The sequence below is a fragment of the Phalangium opilio genome, unplaced genomic scaffold (genome assembly GCF_054372755.1).
Source record: "Phalangium opilio isolate 3A_F unplaced genomic scaffold, DU_Popi_V2 ptg000082l_1, whole genome shotgun sequence".
Lineage (NCBI taxonomy): Eukaryota > Metazoa > Arthropoda > Arachnida > Opiliones > Phalangiidae > Phalangium > Phalangium opilio.
In genome coordinates, this window is record NW_028324189.1 from 15045033 (window position 1) to 15060600 (window position 15568).

General features: G+C 38.5%; 2 non-coding genes and 44 pseudogenes across 2 annotated transcripts; all 46 read left to right on the forward strand.

Moving 5' to 3' along the window:
* Positions 1 to 457: 457 nt before the first annotated feature.
* LOC149652204 (5S ribosomal RNA) lies at positions 458 to 576 on the forward strand (annotated as a pseudogene).
* A 137-nt stretch (positions 577 to 713) lies between these two features.
* LOC149652205 (5S ribosomal RNA) lies at positions 714 to 832 on the forward strand (annotated as a pseudogene).
* A 137-nt stretch (positions 833 to 969) lies between these two features.
* Positions 970 to 1088, forward strand: LOC149652206 (5S ribosomal RNA; annotated as a pseudogene).
* Positions 1089 to 1226: 138 nt separating this feature from the next.
* On the forward strand, positions 1227 to 1329 carry LOC149652207 (5S ribosomal RNA; annotated as a pseudogene).
* Positions 1330 to 1452: 123 nt separating this feature from the next.
* Positions 1453 to 1571, forward strand: LOC149652208 (5S ribosomal RNA; annotated as a pseudogene).
* Positions 1572 to 1933: 362 nt separating this feature from the next.
* LOC149652209 (5S ribosomal RNA) lies at positions 1934 to 2052 on the forward strand (annotated as a pseudogene).
* A 137-nt stretch (positions 2053 to 2189) lies between these two features.
* Positions 2190 to 2308, forward strand: LOC149652210 (5S ribosomal RNA; annotated as a pseudogene).
* Positions 2309 to 2904: 596 nt separating this feature from the next.
* LOC149652211 (5S ribosomal RNA) lies at positions 2905 to 3023 on the forward strand (annotated as a pseudogene).
* A 136-nt stretch (positions 3024 to 3159) lies between these two features.
* On the forward strand, positions 3160 to 3278 carry LOC149652212 (5S ribosomal RNA; annotated as a pseudogene).
* A 136-nt stretch (positions 3279 to 3414) lies between these two features.
* LOC149652213 (5S ribosomal RNA) lies at positions 3415 to 3533 on the forward strand (annotated as a pseudogene).
* Positions 3534 to 4130: 597 nt separating this feature from the next.
* LOC149652214 (5S ribosomal RNA) lies at positions 4131 to 4249 on the forward strand (annotated as a pseudogene).
* A 137-nt stretch (positions 4250 to 4386) lies between these two features.
* LOC149652215 (5S ribosomal RNA) lies at positions 4387 to 4505 on the forward strand (annotated as a pseudogene).
* A 138-nt stretch (positions 4506 to 4643) lies between these two features.
* LOC149652216 (5S ribosomal RNA) lies at positions 4644 to 4762 on the forward strand (annotated as a pseudogene).
* Positions 4763 to 4900: 138 nt separating this feature from the next.
* On the forward strand, positions 4901 to 5003 carry LOC149652217 (5S ribosomal RNA; annotated as a pseudogene).
* Positions 5004 to 5126: 123 nt separating this feature from the next.
* Positions 5127 to 5245, forward strand: LOC149652218 (5S ribosomal RNA; annotated as a pseudogene).
* Positions 5246 to 5607: 362 nt separating this feature from the next.
* On the forward strand, positions 5608 to 5726 carry LOC149652219 (5S ribosomal RNA; annotated as a pseudogene).
* A 137-nt stretch (positions 5727 to 5863) lies between these two features.
* Positions 5864 to 5982, forward strand: LOC149652220 (5S ribosomal RNA; annotated as a pseudogene).
* A 135-nt stretch (positions 5983 to 6117) lies between these two features.
* Positions 6118 to 6236, forward strand: LOC149652221 (5S ribosomal RNA; annotated as a pseudogene).
* A 597-nt stretch (positions 6237 to 6833) lies between these two features.
* Positions 6834 to 6952, forward strand: LOC149652222 (5S ribosomal RNA; annotated as a pseudogene).
* Positions 6953 to 7089: 137 nt separating this feature from the next.
* LOC149652223 (5S ribosomal RNA) lies at positions 7090 to 7208 on the forward strand (annotated as a pseudogene).
* A 138-nt stretch (positions 7209 to 7346) lies between these two features.
* LOC149652224 (5S ribosomal RNA) lies at positions 7347 to 7449 on the forward strand (annotated as a pseudogene).
* Positions 7450 to 7572: 123 nt separating this feature from the next.
* On the forward strand, positions 7573 to 7691 carry LOC149652225 (5S ribosomal RNA; annotated as a pseudogene).
* Positions 7692 to 8053: 362 nt separating this feature from the next.
* On the forward strand, positions 8054 to 8172 carry LOC149652226 (5S ribosomal RNA; annotated as a pseudogene).
* Positions 8173 to 8309: 137 nt separating this feature from the next.
* LOC149652227 (5S ribosomal RNA) lies at positions 8310 to 8428 on the forward strand (annotated as a pseudogene).
* Positions 8429 to 9025: 597 nt separating this feature from the next.
* LOC149652228 (5S ribosomal RNA) lies at positions 9026 to 9144 on the forward strand (annotated as a pseudogene).
* A 137-nt stretch (positions 9145 to 9281) lies between these two features.
* Positions 9282 to 9400, forward strand: LOC149652229 (5S ribosomal RNA; annotated as a pseudogene).
* Positions 9401 to 9538: 138 nt separating this feature from the next.
* LOC149652230 (5S ribosomal RNA) lies at positions 9539 to 9657 on the forward strand (annotated as a pseudogene).
* Positions 9658 to 10254: 597 nt separating this feature from the next.
* On the forward strand, positions 10255 to 10373 carry LOC149652231 (5S ribosomal RNA; annotated as a pseudogene).
* A 137-nt stretch (positions 10374 to 10510) lies between these two features.
* Positions 10511 to 10629, forward strand: LOC149652232 (5S ribosomal RNA; annotated as a pseudogene).
* Positions 10630 to 10767: 138 nt separating this feature from the next.
* LOC149652233 (5S ribosomal RNA) lies at positions 10768 to 10886 on the forward strand (annotated as a pseudogene).
* Positions 10887 to 11020: 134 nt separating this feature from the next.
* On the forward strand, positions 11021 to 11139 carry LOC149652234 (5S ribosomal RNA; annotated as a pseudogene).
* A 137-nt stretch (positions 11140 to 11276) lies between these two features.
* Positions 11277 to 11395, forward strand: LOC149652235 (5S ribosomal RNA; annotated as a pseudogene).
* A 123-nt stretch (positions 11396 to 11518) lies between these two features.
* Positions 11519 to 11637, forward strand: LOC149652236 (5S ribosomal RNA). Its single transcript, XR_016371405.1, has one exon. It is a non-coding gene; the product is annotated as a 5S ribosomal RNA (ribosomal RNA).
* A 134-nt stretch (positions 11638 to 11771) lies between these two features.
* Positions 11772 to 11874, forward strand: LOC149652237 (5S ribosomal RNA; annotated as a pseudogene).
* A 123-nt stretch (positions 11875 to 11997) lies between these two features.
* Positions 11998 to 12116, forward strand: LOC149652238 (5S ribosomal RNA; annotated as a pseudogene).
* Positions 12117 to 12239: 123 nt separating this feature from the next.
* On the forward strand, positions 12240 to 12358 carry LOC149652239 (5S ribosomal RNA; annotated as a pseudogene).
* Positions 12359 to 12495: 137 nt separating this feature from the next.
* On the forward strand, positions 12496 to 12614 carry LOC149652240 (5S ribosomal RNA; annotated as a pseudogene).
* Positions 12615 to 12752: 138 nt separating this feature from the next.
* LOC149652241 (5S ribosomal RNA) lies at positions 12753 to 12871 on the forward strand (annotated as a pseudogene).
* Positions 12872 to 13468: 597 nt separating this feature from the next.
* LOC149652242 (5S ribosomal RNA) lies at positions 13469 to 13587 on the forward strand (annotated as a pseudogene).
* A 137-nt stretch (positions 13588 to 13724) lies between these two features.
* Positions 13725 to 13843, forward strand: LOC149652243 (5S ribosomal RNA; annotated as a pseudogene).
* Positions 13844 to 13981: 138 nt separating this feature from the next.
* LOC149652244 (5S ribosomal RNA) lies at positions 13982 to 14100 on the forward strand (annotated as a pseudogene).
* Positions 14101 to 14234: 134 nt separating this feature from the next.
* Positions 14235 to 14353, forward strand: LOC149652245 (5S ribosomal RNA; annotated as a pseudogene).
* A 137-nt stretch (positions 14354 to 14490) lies between these two features.
* Positions 14491 to 14609, forward strand: LOC149652246 (5S ribosomal RNA; annotated as a pseudogene).
* A 123-nt stretch (positions 14610 to 14732) lies between these two features.
* On the forward strand, positions 14733 to 14851 carry LOC149652247 (5S ribosomal RNA). The gene has a single exon (XR_016371423.1). It is a non-coding gene; the product is annotated as a 5S ribosomal RNA (ribosomal RNA).
* A 134-nt stretch (positions 14852 to 14985) lies between these two features.
* LOC149652248 (5S ribosomal RNA) lies at positions 14986 to 15088 on the forward strand (annotated as a pseudogene).
* A 123-nt stretch (positions 15089 to 15211) lies between these two features.
* On the forward strand, positions 15212 to 15330 carry LOC149652249 (5S ribosomal RNA; annotated as a pseudogene).
* Positions 15331 to 15568: the final 238 nt, after the last annotated feature.

Genomic DNA, 15568 nt, shown 5'->3' on the forward strand with positions numbered 1-15568 from the left:
GGCCATATCACGCTGAGAACACCGGTTCTCGTCCGATCGCCGACGTTAGCAGCGTCGAGCGCAGTCAGTACTTGGGAATACTGCGTGCCGTTGGCTTTTTCACTTTTGTTTCCTCTTTTAAATTCCACCCGATATGAAAAAAGCAAACATATTTTCTTTTTGTTAATGTTTTATAAAGATGAAGGTTAATTTGTCTCACTTAATTTAAATTCGAATTATTATCTAGCACTCTCGGCAACGGCCATATCACGCTGAGAACAACGGTTCTCGTCCGATCGCCGACGTTAGCAGCGTCGAGCGCAGTCGGTCCTTGGGAATACTGCGTGCCGTTGGCTTTTTCACTTTTAGTTCCTCTTTTAAATTCCACCCGATATGAAAAAAGCAAACATATCTTCTTTTTGTTATTGTTTTATAAAGATGAAAGTTAATTAAATTAAAATTATTAACCAGCACTCTCGGCAACGGCCATATCACGCTGAATACACCGGTTCTCGTCCGATAACCGATGTTAAGCAGCGTCGAGCGCAGTCACTACTTGGGAGGGAGACCACTTAGGAACACTGCGTGCCGTTGGCTTTTTCACTTTTTTTTCCTCTTTTAAATTTTAATAGATATGAAAAAAGCTAACATGTTTTCATTTTGTTATTGTTTTAAAATGATGAAGGTTAATTTGTCTCACTTAATTTAAATTCGAATTATTAACTAGCACTCTCGGCAACGACCATATCACGCTGAATACAGCGGTTCTCGTCCGATCACCGAAGTTAAGCAGCGTCGAGCGCAGTCAGTACTTGGGAGGGAGACCACTTAGGAACACTGCGTGCCGTTGGCTTTTTCACTTTTTTTTCCTCTTTTAAATTTTAATAGATATGAAAAAAGCAAACATGTTTTCATTTTGTTATTGTTTTAAAATGATGAAGGTTAATTTGTCTCACTTAATTTAAATTCGAATTATTAACTAGCACTCTCGGCAACGACCATATCACGCTGAATACAGCGGTTCTCGTCCGATCACCGAAGTTAAGCAGCGTCGAGCGCAGTCAGTACTTGGGATGGAGACCACTTAGGAACACTGCGTGCCGTTGGCTTTTTCACTTTTTTTTTCCTCTTTTAAATTTTAATAGATATGAAAAAAGCAAACATGTTTTCATTTTGTTATTGTTTTAAAATTATGAAGGTTAATTTGTCTCACTTAATTTAAATTCGAATTATTAACTAGCACTCTCGGCAACGGCCATATCACGCTGAAAACACCGGTTCTCGTCCGATCACCGAAGTTAAGCAGCGTCGAGCGCATACAGTACTTGGGTATACTGCGTGCCGTTGGCTTTTTCACTTTTGTTTCCTCTTTCAAATTCCACCAGATATGAAAAAAAGCAAACATATCTTCTTTCTGTTATTGTTTTATAAATATGAAAGTTAATTTAAATCAAATTATTAACTAGCACTATCGGCAACGGCCATAACACGCTGAATACACCGGTTCTCGTACGATAACCGAAGTTAAGCAGCGTCGTGCGCAGTCAGTATTTGGGAGGGCGACCACTTAGGAACACTGCGTGCCGTTAGCTTTTTCACATTTTTTTTCCTCTTTTAAATTCCAACAGATATGAAAAAAGCAAACATATTTTCTTTTTGTTATTGTTTTAAAAAGATGAAGGTTAATTTGTCTCACTTAATTTAAATTCGAATTATTATCTAGCACTCTCGGCAACGGCCATATCACGCTGAGAACAACGGTTCTCGTCCGATCGCCGACGTTAGCAGCGTCGAGCGCAGTCGGTCCTTGGGAATACTGCGTGCCGTTGGCTTTTTCACTTTTGTTTCCTCTTTTAAATTCCACCCGATATGAAAAAAGCAAACATATCTTCTTTTTGTTATTGTTTTATAAAGATGAAAGTTAATTAAATTAAAATTATTAACCAGCACTCTCGGCAACGGCCATATCATGCTGAATACACCGGTTCTCGTCCGATAACCGATGTTAAGCAGCGTCGAGCGCAGTCAGTACTTGGGAGGGAGACCACTTAGGAACACTGCGTGCCGTTTGCTTTTTCACTTTTTTTTCCTCTTTTAAATTTTAATAGATATGAAAAAAGCAAACATGTTTTCATTTTGTTATTGTTTTAAAATGATGAAGGTTAATTTGTCTCACTTAATTTAAATTCGAATTATTAACTAGCACTCTCGGCAACGACCATATCACGCTGAATACAGCGGTTCTCGTCCGATCACCGAAGTTAAGCAGCGTCGAGCGCAGTCAGTACTTGGGATGGAGACCACTTAGGAACACTGCGTGCCGTTGGCTTTTTCACTTTTTTTTCCTCTTTTAAATTTTAATAGATATGAAAAAAGCAAACATGTTTTTTTGTTATTGTTTTAAAATGATGAAGGTTAATTTGTCTCACTTAATTTAAATTCGAATTATTAACTAGCACTCTCGGCAACGGACATATCACGCTGAGAACACCGGTTCTCGTCCGATCGCCGACGTTAGCAGCGTCGAGCGCAGTCAGTACTTGGGAATACTGCGTGCCGTTGGCTTTTTCACTTTTGTTTCCTCTTTTAAATTCCACCCGATATGAAAAAAGCAAACATATTTTCTTTTTGTTAATGTTTTATAAAGATGAAGGTTAATTGTCTCACTTAATTTAAATTCGAATTATTATCTAGCACTCTCGGCAACGGCCATATCACGCTGAGAACAACGGTTCTCGTCCGATCGCCGACGTTAGCAGCGTCGAGCGCAGTCGGTCCTTGGGAATACTGCGTGCCGTTGGCTTTTTCACTTTTAGTTCCTCTTTTAAATTCCACCCGATATGAAAAAAGCAAACATATCTTCTTTTTGTTATTGTTTTATAAAGATGAAAGTTAATTAAATTAAAATTATTAACCAGCACTCTCGGCAACGGTCATATCACGCTGAATACACCGGTTCTCGTCCGATAACCGATGTTAAGCAGCGTCGAGCGCAGTCACTACCTGGGAGGGAGACCACTTAGGAACACTGCGTGCTGTTGGCTTTTTCACTTTTTTTCCTCTTTTAAATTTTAATAGATATGAAAAAAGCAAACATGTTTTCATTTTGTTATTGTTTTAAAATGATGAAGGTTAATTTGTCTCACTTAATTTAAATTCGAATTATTAACTAGCACTCTCGGCAACGACCATATCACGCTGAATACAGCGGTTCTCGTCCGATCACCGAAGTTAAGCAGCGTCGAGCGCAGTCAGTACTTGGGAGGGAGACCACTTAGGAACACTGCGTGCCGTTGGCTTTTTCACTTTTTTTTTCCTCTTTTAAATTTTAATAGATATGAAAAAAGCAAACATGTTTTTTTTGTTATTGTTTTAAAATTATGAAGGTTAATTTGTCTCACTTAATTTAAATTCGAATTATTAACTAGCACTCTCGGCAACGGCCATATCACGCTGAAAACACCGGTTCTCGTCCGATCACCGAAGTTAAGCAGCGTCGAGCGCATACAGTACTTGGGATGGAGACCACTTAGGAACACTGCGTGCCGTTGGCTTTTTCACTTTTTTTTCCTCTTTTAAATTTTAATAGATATGAAAAAAGCAAACATGTTTTTTTGTTATTGTTTTAAAATGATGAAGGTTAATTTGTCTCACTTAATTTAAATTCGAATTATTAACTAGCACTCTCGGCAACGGCCATATCACGCTGAGAACACCGGTTCTCGTCCGATCGCCGACGTTAGCAGCGTCGAGCGCAGTCAGTACTTGGGAATACTGCGTGCCGTTGGCTTTTTCACTTTTGTTTCCTCTTTTAAATTCCACCCGATATGAAAAAAGCAAACATATTTTCTTTTTGTTAATGTTTTATAAAGATGAAGGTTAATTTGTCTCACTTAATTTAAATTCGAATTATTATCTAGCACTCTCGGCAACGGCCATATCACGCTGAGAACAACGGTTCTCGTCCGATCGCCGACGTTAGCAGCGTCGAGCGCAGTCGGTCCTTGGGAATACTGCGTGCCGTTGGCTTTTTCACTTTTAGTTCCTCTTTTAAATTCCACCCGATATGAAAAAAGCAAACATATCTTCTTTTTGTTATTGTTTTATAAAGATGAAAGTTAATTAAATTAAAATTATTAACCAGCACTCTCGGCAACGGCCATATCACGCTGAATACACCGGTTCTCGTCCGATAACCGATGTTAAGCAGCGTCGAGCGCAGTCACTACTTGGGAGGGAGACCACTTAGGAACACTGCGTGCCGTTGGCTTTTTCACTTTTTTTTCCTCTTTTAAATTTTAATAGATATGAAAAAAGCTAACATGTTTTCATTTTGTTATTGTTTTAAAATGATGAAGGTTAATTTGTCTCACTTAATTTAAATTCGAATTATTAACTAGCACTCTCGGCAACGACCATATCACGCTGAATACAGCGGTTCTCGTCCGATCACCGAAGTTAAGCAGCGTCGAGCGCAGTCAGTACTTGGGAGGGAGACCACTTAGGAACACTGCGTGCCGTTGGCTTTTTCACTTTTTTTTTCCTCTTTTAAATTTTAATAGATATGAAAAAAGCAAACATGTTTTCATTTTGTTATTGTTTTAAAATGATGAAGGTTAATTTGTCTCACTTAATTTAAATTCGAATTATTAACTAGCACTCTCGGCAACGACCATATCACGCTGAATACAGCGGTTCTCGTCCGATCACCGAAGTTAAGCAGCGTCGAGCGCAGTCAGTACTTGGGATGGAGACCACTTAGGAACACTGCGTGCCGTTGGCTTTTTCACTTTTTTTTTCCTCTTTTAAATTTTAATAGATATGAAAAAAGCAAACATGTTTTCATTTTGTTATTGTTTTAAAATTATGAAGGTTAATTTGTCTCACTTAATTTAAATTCGAATTATTAACTAGCACTCTCGGCAACGGCCATATCACGCTGAAAACACCGGTTCTCGTCCGATCACCGAAGTTAAGCAGCGTCGAGCGCATACAGTACTTGGGTATACTGCGTGCCGTTGGCTTTTTCACTTTTGTTTCCTCTTTCAAATTCCACCAGATATGAAAAAAAGCAAACATATCTTCTTTCTGTTATTGTTTTATAAATATGAAAGTTAATTTAAATCAAATTATTAACTAGCACTATCGGCAACGGCCATAACACGCTGAATACACCGGTTCTCGTACGATAACCGAAGTTAAGCAGCGTCGTGCGCAGTCAGTATTTGGGAGGGCGACCACTTAGGAACACTGCGTGCCGTTAGCTTTTTCACATTTTTTTTCCTCTTTTAAATTCCAACAGATATGAAAAAAGCAAACATATTTTCTTTTTGTTATTGTTTTAAAAAGATGAAGGTTAATTTGTCTCACTTAATTTAAATTCGAATTATTATCTAGCACTCTCGGCAACGGCCATATCACGCTGAGAACAACGGTTCTCGTCCGATCGCCGACGTTAGCAGCGTCGAGCGCAGTCGGTCCTTGGGAATACTGCGTGCCGTTGGCTTTTTCACTTTTGTTTCCTCTTTTAAATTCCACCCGATATGAAAAAAGCAAACATATCTTCTTTTTGTTATTGTTTTATAAAGATGAAAGTTAATTAAATTAAAATTATTAACCAGCACTCTCGGCAACGGCCATATCATGCTGAATACACCGGTTCTCGTCCGATAACCGATGTTAAGCAGCGTCGAGCGCAGTCAGTACTTGGGAGGGAGACCACTTAGGAACACTGCGTGCCGTTTGCTTTTTCACTTTTTTTTCCTCTTTTAAATTTTAATAGATATGAAAAAAGCAAACATGTTTTCATTTTGTTATTGTTTTAAAATGATGAAGGTTAATTTGTCTCACTTAATTTAAATTCGAATTATTAACTAGCACTCTCGGCAACGACCATATCACGCTGAATACAGCGGTTCTCGTCCGATCACCGAAGTTAAGCAGCGTCGAGCGCAGTCAGTACTTGGGATGGAGACCACTTAGGAACACTGCGTGCCGTTGGCTTTTTCACTTTTTTTTCCTCTTTTAAATTTTAATAGATATGAAAAAAGCAAACATGTTTTTTTTGTTATTGTTTTAAAATTATGAAGGTTAATTTGTCTCACTTAATTTAAATTCGAATTATTAACTAGCACTCTCGGCAACGGCCATATCACGCTGAAAACACCGGTTCTCGTCCGATCACCGAAGTTAAGCAGCGTCGAGCGCATACAGTACTTGGGATGGAGACCACTTAGGAACACTGCGTGCCGTTGGCTTTTTCACTTTTTTTTCCTCTTTTAAATTTTAATAGATATGAAAAAAGCAAACATGTTTTTTTGTTATTGTTTTAAAATGATGAAGGTTAATTTGTCTCACTTAATTTAAATTCGAATTATTAACTAGCACTCTCGGCAACGGCCATATCACGCTGAGAACACCGGTTCTCGTCCGATCGCCGACGTTAGCAGCGTCGAGCGCAGTCAGTACTTGGGAATACTGCGTGCCGTTGGCTTTTTCACTTTTGTTTCCTCTTTTAAATTCCACCCGATATGAAAAAAGCAAACATATTTTCTTTTTGTTAATGTTTTATAAAGATGAAGGTTAATTTGTCTCACTTAATTTAAATTCGAATTATTATCTAGCACTCTCGGCAACGGCCATATCACGCTGAGAACAACGGTTCTCGTCCGATCGCCGACGTTAGCAGCGTCGAGCGCAGTCGGTCCTTGGGAATACTGCGTGCCGTTGGCTTTTTCACTTTTAGTTCCTCTTTTAAATTCCACCCGATATGAAAAAAGCAAACATATCTTCTTTTTGTTATTGTTTTATAAAGATGAAAGTTAATTAAATTAAAATTATTAACCAGCACTCTCGGCAACGGCCATATCACGCTGAATACACCGGTTCTCGTCCGATAACCGATGTTAAGCAGCGTCGAGCGCAGTCACTACTTGGGAGGGAGACCACTTAGGAACACTGCGTGCCGTTGGCTTTTTCACTTTTTTTTCCTCTTTTAAATTTTAATAGATATGAAAAAAGCTAACATGTTTTCATTTTGTTATTGTTTTAAAATGATGAAGGTTAATTTGTCTCACTTAATTTAAATTCGAATTATTAACTAGCACTCTCGGCAACGACCATATCACGCTGAATACAGCGGTTCTCGTCCGATCACCGAAGTTAAGCAGCGTCGAGCGCAGTCAGTACTTGGGAGGGAGACCACTTAGGAACACTGCGTGCCGTTGGCTTTTTCACTTTTTTTTTCCTCTTTTAAATTTTAATAGATATGAAAAAAGCAAACATGTTTTCATTTTGTTATTGTTTTAAAATTATGAAGGTTAATTTGTCTCACTTAATTTAAATTCGAATTATTAACTAGCACTCTCGGCAACGGCCATATCACGCTGAAAACACCGGTTCTCGTCCGATCACCGAAGTTAAGCAGCGTCGAGCGCATACAGTACTTGGGTATACTGCGTGCCGTTGGCTTTTTCACTTTTGTTTCCTCTTTCAAATTCCACCAGATATGAAAAAAAGCAAACATATCTTCTTTCTGTTATTGTTTTATAAATATGAAAGTTAATTTAAATCAAATTATTAACTAGCACTATCGGCAACGGCCATAACACGCTGAATACACCGGTTCTCGTACGATAACCGAAGTTAAGCAGCGTCGTGCGCAGTCAGTATTTGGGAGGGCGACCACTTAGGAACACTGCGTGCCGTTAGCTTTTTCACATTTTTTTTCCTCTTTTAAATTCCAACAGATATGAAAAAAGCAAACATATTTTCTTTTTGTTATTGTTTTAAAAAGATGAAGGTTAATTTGTCTCACTTAATTTAAATTCGAATTATTATCTAGCACTCTCGGCAACGGCCATATCACGCTGAGAACAACGGTTCTCGTCCGATCGCCGACGTTAGCAGCGTCGAGCGCAGTCGGTCCTTGGGAATACTGCGTGCCGTTGGCTTTTTCACTTTTGTTTCCTCTTTTAAATTCCACCCGATATGAAAAAAGCAAACATATCTTCTTTTTGTTATTGTTTTATAAAGATGAAAGTTAATTAAATTAAAATTATTAACCAGCACTCTCGGCAACGGCCATATCATGCTGAATACACCGGTTCTCGTCCGATAACCGATGTTAAGCAGCGTCGAGCGCAGTCAGTACTTGGGAGGGAGACCACTTAGGAACACTGCGTGCCGTTTGCTTTTTCACTTTTTTTTCCTCTTTTAAATTTTAATAGATATGAAAAAAGCAAACATGTTTTCATTTTGTTATTGTTTTAAAATGATGAAGGTTAATTTGTCTCACTTAATTTAAATTCGAATTATTAACTAGCACTCTCGGCAACGACCATATCACGCTGAATACAGCGGTTCTCGTCCGATCACCGAAGTTAAGCAGCGTCGAGCGCAGTCAGTACTTGGGATGGAGACCACTTAGGAACACTGCGTGCCGTTGGCTTTTTCACTTTTTTTTCCTCTTTTAAATTTTAATAGATATGAAAAAAGCAAACATGTTTTTTTGTTATTGTTTTAAAATGATGAAGGTTAATTTGTCTCACTTAATTTAAATTCGAATTATTAACTAGCACTCTCGGCAACGGCCATATCACGCTGAGAACACCGGTTCTCGTCCGATCGCCGACGTTAGCAGCGTCGAGCGCAGTCAGTACTTGGGAATACTGCGTGCCGTTGGCTTTTTCACTTTTGTTTCCTCTTTTAAATTCCACCCGATATGAAAAAAGCAAACATATTTTCTTTTTGTTAATGTTTTATAAAGATGAAGGTTAATTTGTCTCACTTAATTTAAATTCGAATTATTATCTAGCACTCTCGGCAACGGCCATATCACGCTGAGAACAACGGTTCTCGTCCGATCGCCGACGTTAGCAGCGTCGAGCGCAGTCGGTCCTTGGGAATACTGCGTGCCGTTGGCTTTTTCACTTTTAGTTCCTCTTTTAAATTCCACCCGATATGAAAAAAGCAAACATATCTTCTTTTTGTTATTGTTTTATAAAGATGAAAGTTAATTAAATTAAAATTATTAACCAGCACTCTCGGCAACGGTCATATCACGCTGAATACACCGGTTCTCGTCCGATAACCGATGTTAAGCAGCGTCGAGCGCAGTCACTACTTGGGAGGGAGACCACTTAGGAACACTGCGTGCCGTTGGCTTTTTCACTTTTTTTTCCTCTTTTAAATTTTAATAGATATGAAAAAAGCAAACATGTTTTCATTTTGTTATTGTTTTAAAATGATGAAGGTTAATTTGTCTCACTTAATTTAAATTCGAATTATTAACTAGCACTCTCGGCAACGACCATATCACGCTGAATACAGCGGTTCTCGTCCGATCACCGAAGTTAAGCAGCGTCGAGCGCAGTCAGTACTTGGGAGGGAGACCACTTAGGAACACTGCGTGCCGTTGGCTTTTTCACTTTTTTTTTCCTCTTTTAAATTTTAATAGATATGAAAAAAGCAAACATGTTTTCATTTTGTTATTGTTTTAAAATGATGAAGGTTAATTTGTCTCACTTAATTTAAATTCGAATTATTAACTAGCACTCTCGGCAACGACCATATCACGCTGAATACAGCGGTTCTCGTCCGATCACCGAAGTTAAGCAGCGTCGAGCGCAGTCAGTACTTGGGATGGAGACCACTTAGGAACACTGCGTGCCGTTGGCTTTTTCACTTTTTTTTCCTCTTTTAAATTTTAATAGATATGAAAAAAGCAAACATGTTTTTTTGTTATTGTTTTAAAATGATGAAGGTTAATTTGTCTCACTTAATTTAAATTCGAATTATTAACTAGCACTCTCGGCAACGGCCATATCACGCTGAGAACACCGGTTCTCGTCCGATCGCCGACGTTAGCAGCGTCGAGCGCAGTCAGTACTTGGGAATACTGCGTGCCGTTGGCTTTTTCACTTTTGTTTCCTCTTTTAAATTCCACCCGATATGAAAAAAGCAAACATATTTTCTTTTTGTTAATGTTTTATAAAGATGAAGGTTAATTTGTCTCACTTAATTTAAATTCGAATTATTATCTAGCACTCTCGGCAACGGCCATATCACGCTGAGAACAACGGTTCTCGTCCGATCGCCGACGTTAGCAGCGTCGAGCGCAGTCGGTCCTTGGGAATACTGCGTGCCGTTGGCTTTTTCACTTTTAGTTCCTCTTTTAAATTCCACCCGATATGAAAAAAGCAAACATATCTTCTTTTTGTTATTGTTTTATAAAGATGAAAGTTAATTAAATTAAAATTATTAACCAGCACTCTCGGCAACGGCCATATCACGCTGAATACACCGGTTCTCGTCCGATAACCGATGTTAAGCAGCGTCGAGCGCAGTCACTACTTGGGAGGGAGACCACTTAGGAACACTGCGTGCCGTTGGCTTTTTCACTTTTTTTTCCTCTTTTAAATTTTAATAGATATGAAAAAAGCAAACATGTTTTCATTTTGTTATTGTTTTAAAATGATGAAGGTTAATTTGTCTCACTTAATTTAAATTCGAATTATTAACTAGCACTCTCGGCAACGACCATATCACGCTGAATACAGCGGTTCTCGTCCGATCACCGAAGTTAAGCAGCGTCGAGCGCAGTCAGTACTTGGGAGGGAGACCACTTAGGAACACTGCGTGCCGTTGGCTTTTTCACTTTTTTTTTCCTCTTTTAAATTTTAATAGATATGAAAAAAGCAAACATGTTTTCATTTTGTTATTGTTTTAAAATGATGAAGGTTAATTTGTCTCACTTAATTTAAATTCGAATTATTAACTAGCTCTCTCGGCAACGACCATATCACGCTGAATACAGCGGTTCTCGTCCGATCACCGAAGTTAAGCAGCGTCGAGCGCAGTCAGTACTTGGGATGGAGACCACTTAGGAACACTGCGTGCCGTTGGCTTTTTCACTTTTTTTTCCTCTTTTAAATTTTAATAGATATGAAAAAAGCAAACATGTTTTTTTGTTATTGTTTTAAAATGATGAAGGTTAATTTGTCTCACTTAATTTAAATTCGAATTATTAACTAGCACTCTCGGCAACGACCATATCACGCTGAATACAGCGGTTCTCGTCCGATCACCGAAGTTAAGCAGCGTCGAGCGCAGTCAGTACTTGGGATGGAGACCACTTAGGAACACTGCGTGCCGTTGGCTTTTTCACTTTTTTTTCCTCTTTTAAATTTTAATAGATATGAAAAAAGCAAACATGTTTTCATTTTGTTATTGTTTTAAAATGATGAAGGTTAATTTGTCTCACTTAATTTAAATTCGAATTATTAACTAGCACTCTCGGCAACGACCATATCACGCTGAATAAAGCGGTTCTCGTCCGATCACCGAAGTTAAGCAGCGTCGAGCGCAGTCAGTACTTGGGATGGAGACCACTTAGGAACACTGCGTGCCGTTGGCTTTTTCACTTTTTTTTCCTCTTTTAAATTTTAATAGATATGAAAAAAGCAAACATATCTTCTTTTTTGTTATTGTTTTATAAAGATGAAAGTTAATTAAATTCAAATTATTAACTAGCACTCTCGGCAACGGCCATATCACGCTGAATACACCGGTTCTCGTCCGATCACCGAAGTTAAGCAGCGTCGAGCGCAGTCAGTACTTGGGAGGGTGACCACTTAGGAACACTGCGTGCCGTTGGGTTTTTCACTTTTTTTCCTCTTTTAAATTTTAATAGATATGAAAAAAGCAAACATGTTTTTTTTGTTATTGTTTTAAAATTATGAAGGTTAATTTGTCTCACTTAATTTAAATTCGAATTATTAACTAGCACTCTCGGCAACGGCCATATCACGCTGAAAACACCGGTTCTCGTCCGATCACCGAAGTTAAGCAGCGTCGAGCGCATACAGTACTTGGGTATACTGCGTGCCGTTGGCTTTTTCACTTTTGTTTCCTCTTTCAAATTCCACCAGATATGAAAAAAAGCAAACATATCTTCTTTCTGTTATTGTTTTATAAAGATGAAAGTTAATTTAAATCAAATTATTAACTAGCACTATCGGCAACGGCCATAACACGCTGAATACACCGGTTCTCGTACGATAACCGAAGTTAAGCAGCGTCGTGCGCAGTCAGTATTTGGGAGGGCGACCACTTAGGAACACTGCGTGCCGTTAGCTTTTTCACATTTTTTTTCCTCTTTTAAATTCCAACAGATATGAAAAAAGCAAACATATCTTCTTTTTGTTATTGTTTTATAAAGATGAAAGTTAATTAAATTAAAATTATTAACCAGCACTCTCGGCAACGGTCATATCACGCTGAATACACCGGTTCTCGTCCGATAACCGATGTTAAGCAGCGTCGAGCGCAGTCACTACTTGGGAGGGAGACCACTTAGGAACACTGCGTGCCGTTGGCCTTTTCACTTTTTTTTCCTCTTTTAAATTTTAATAGATATGAAAAAAGCAAACATGTTTTCATTTTGTTATTGTTTTAAAATGATGAAGGTTAATTTGTCTCACTTAATTTAAATTCGAATTATTAACTAGCACTCTCGGCAACGACCATATCACGCTGAATACAGCGGTTCTCGTCCGATCACCGAAGTTAAGCAGCGTCGAGCGCAGTCAGTACTTGGGAGGGAGACCACTTAGGAACACTGCGTGCCGTTGGCTTTTTCACTTTTTTTTTCCTCTTTTAAATTTTAATAGATATGAAAAAAGCAAACATGTTTTCATTTTGTTATTGTTTTAAAATGATGAAGGTTAATTTGTCTCACTTAATTTAAATTCGAATTATTAACTAGCACTCTCGGCAACGACCATATCACGCTGAATACAGCGGTTCTCGTCCGATCACCGAAGTTAAGCAGCGTCGAGCGCAGTCAGTACTTGGGATGGAGACCACTTAGGAACACTGCGTGCCGTTGGCTTTTTCACTTTTTTTTCCTCTTTTAAATTTTAATAGATATGAAAAAAGCAAACATGTTTTTTTGTTATTGTTTTAAAATGATGAAGGTTAATTTGTCTCACTTAATTTAAATTCGAATTATTAACTAGCACTCTCGGCAACGGCCATATCACGCTGAGAACACCGGTTCTCGTCCGATCGCCGACGTTAGCAGCGTCGAGCGCAGTCAGTACTTGGGAATACTGCGTGCCGTTGGCTTTTTCACTTTTGTTTCCTCTTTTAAATTCCACCCGATATGAAAAAAGCAAACATATTTTCTTTTTGTTAATGTTTTATAAAGATGAAGGTTAATTTGTCTCACTTAATTTAAATTCGAATTATTATCTAGCACTCTCGGCAACGGCCATATCACGCTGAGAACAACGGTTCTCGTCCGATCGCCGACGTTAGCAGCGTCGAGCGCAGTCGGTCCTTGGGAATACTGCGTGCCGTTGGCTTTTTCACTTTTAGTTCCTCTTTTAAATTCCACCCGATATGAAAAAAGCAAACATATCTTCTTTTTGTTATTGTTTTATAAAGATGAAAGTTAATTAAATTAAAATTATTAACCAGCACTCTCGGCAACGGCCATATCACGCTGAATACACCGGTTCTCGTCCGATAACCGATGTTAAGCAGCGTCGAGCGCAGTCACTACTTGGGAGGGAGACCACTTAGGAACACTGCGTGCCGTTGGCTTTTTCACTTTTTTTTCCTCTTTTAAATTTTAATAGATATGAAAAAAGCAAACATGTTTTCATTTTGTTATTGTTTTAAAATGATGAAGGTTAATTTGTCTCACTTAATTTAAATTCGAATTATTAACTAGCACTCTCGGCAACGACCATATCACGCTGAATACAGCGGTTCTCGTCCGATCACCGAAGTTAAGCAGCGTCGAGCGCAGTCAGTACTTGGGAGGGAGACCACTTAGGAACACTGCGTGCCGTTGGCTTTTTCACTTTTTTTTTCCTCTTTTAAATTTTAATAGATATGAAAAAAGCAAACATGTTTTCATTTTGTTATTGTTTTAAAATGATGAAGGTTAATTTGTCTCACTTAATTTAAATTCGAATTATTAACTAGCACTCTCGGCAACGACCATATCACGCTGAATACAGCGGTTCTCGTCCGATCACCGAAGTTAAGCAGCGTCGAGCGCAGTCAGTACTTGGGATGGAGACCACTTAGGAACACTGCGTGCCGTTGGCTTTTTCACTTTTTTTTCCTCTTTTAAATTTTAATAGATATGAAAAAAGCAAACATGTTTTTTTGTTATTGTTTTAAAATGATGAAGGTTAATTTGTCTCACTTAATTTAAATTCGAATTATTAACTAGCACTCTCGGCAACGACCATATCACGCTGAATACAGCGGTTCTCGTCCGATCACCGAAGTTAAGCAGCGTCGAGCGCAGTCAGTACTTGGGATGGAGACCACTTAGGAACACTGCGTGCCGTTGGCTTTTTCACTTTTTTTTCCTCTTTTAAATTTTAATAGATATGAAAAAAGCAAACATGTTTTCATTTTGTTATTGTTTTAAAATGATGAAGGTTAATTTGTCTCACTTAATTTAAATTCGAATTATTAACTAGCACTCTCGGCAACGACCATATCACGCTGAATAAAGCGGTTCTCGTCCGATCACCGAAGTTAAGCAGCGTCGAGCGCAGTCAGTACTTGGGATGGAGACCACTTAGGAACACTGCGTGCCGTTGGCTTTTTCACTTTTTTTTCCTCTTTTAAATTTTAATAGATATGAAAAAAGCAAACATATCTTCTTTTTTGTTATTGTTTTATAAAGATGAAAGTTAATTAAATTCAAATTATTAACTAGCACTCTCGGCAACGGCCATATCACGCTGAATACACCGGTTCTCGTCCGATCACCGAAGTTAAGCAGCGTCGAGCGCAGTCAGTACTTGGGAGGGTGACCACTTAGGAACACTGCGTGCCGTTGGGTTTTTCACTTTTTTTCCTCTTTTAAATTTTAATAGATATGAAAAAAGCAAACATGTTTTTTTTGTTATTGTTTTAAAATTATGAAGGTTAATTTGTCTCACTTAATTTAAATTCGAATTATTAACTAGCACTCTCGGCAACGGCCATATCACGCTGAAAACACCGGTTCTCGTCCGATCACCGAAGTTAAGCAGCGTCGAGCGCATACAGTACTTGGGTATACTGCGTGCCGTTGGCTTTTTCACTTTTGTTTCCTCTTTCAAATTCCACCAGATATGAAAAAAAGCAAACATATCTTCTTTCTGTTATTGTTTTATAAAGATGAAAGTTAATTTAAATCAAATTATTAACTAGCACTATCGGCAACGGCCATAACACGCTGAATACACCGGTTCTCGTACGATAACCGAAGTTAAGCAGCGTCGTGCGCAGTCAGTATTTGGGAGGGCGACCACTTAGGAACACTGCGTGCCGTTAGCTTTTTCACATTTTTTTTCCTCTTTTAAATTCCAACAGATATGAAAAAAGCAAACATATTTTCTTTTTGTTATTGTTTTAAAAAGATGAAGGTTAATTTGTCTCACTTAATTTAAATTCGAATTATTATCTAGCACTCTCGGCAACGGCCATATCACGCTGAGAACAACGGTTCTCGTCCGATCGCCGACGTTAGCAGCGTCGAGCGCAGTCGGTCCTTGGGAATACTGCGTGCCGTTGG